This window comes from Octopus bimaculoides, chromosome 5, assembly GCF_001194135.2.
Source record: "Octopus bimaculoides isolate UCB-OBI-ISO-001 chromosome 5, ASM119413v2, whole genome shotgun sequence".
NCBI lineage: Eukaryota > Metazoa > Mollusca > Cephalopoda > Octopoda > Octopodidae > Octopus > Octopus bimaculoides.
Window position 1 is genome coordinate 110,102,332 of NC_068985.1, and position 1,247 is coordinate 110,103,578.

Consider the following 1,247-nt stretch of genomic DNA (forward strand, 5'->3'; position numbering starts at 1 on the left):
GACACGTAAAAGCACCCACTACACTCTCTGAGTGGTTGGCGTTAGGAAGGGCATCCAGCTGTAGAAACTCTGCCAAATTAGATTGGAGCCTGGTGTTGCCATCCGGTTTCACCAGTCCTCAGTCAAATCGTCCAACCCATGCTAGCATGGAAAGCGGACGTTAAACGATGATGATGATGATGATATATATATATATATATATATATATATATGAAGGCGCATGGCTCAGTGGTTAGAGCATTGAGCTTACGATCGTGAGGTTGTGTCCACGAACTGTCCATGAACTGTTCAGCCCTTCCATTCAATCTAGGGTGATACGGTGCTATAGTTTTATGTTCTAACATGAACATCTTGCAGAATCTTTTAAACTCACAGGAAACAAATTGTGTTCCGTTATCAGAGATAATTATATCTGGTACATCAAATCTTGTGAACAGCTTGTGTAAGAAGTTTATTACTGTATATGAGGTTGACCATTTACACTTCGTGACCTCAGGTCCATTTTGTGTAGCTGTCCACAACTATTATGTAATAATATTCATTTATCGGGCCTGCAAAATCGATATGCAATCAGAACCATGGTATTTTCACTTCTAGCCAAGGTTCACATTTTGTAGTTGGTAGTTTTGCTGCCAGTGTACATTTTCTGCAGCCTTTTACTAGGTTTTCAACTCACTTGTCCATGCTTGGTCAGTACACTAAACTTTGCATCAGCGCTTTCATTCTAGAGATGCCTGGGTGTCCCACATGAAGCTCTTTTAGCATTCTCTTCTGTAATGTCTGTGTAATGACCACCCTCTGAACTTACATTAGTACACCATCACATATCGAGTACACATTCATATCTTGGCTGTTCTTTGCATCAGTCCTTTCTTTATTTCCTTTTGTCGACCACATTATTTACATTATTTACACTTGACGGATATTTGTCCTCATCTTGTTTGTTGTTAACACAACGTTTCGGCTGATATACCCTCCAGCCTCCGTCAGGTGTCTTGGGGAAATTTCGAACCTGGGTTCTCATTCCTATTATTATTATTATTATTATTAATATATTATTATTATTATTACTATTATTAATCAGGTCGCTGCCGTGAATCGAACTCGGAACCTTGGGGTTAGTAGCCCGTGCTCTTAACCACTACGCCATATGCCCGTAGGCAATTATGGGGTGAATTTTAAGGCTTATAAATCTATTATTTTTCTATCCTTCCTCAATACCGGTTCCCATATGCTATTCATATCTG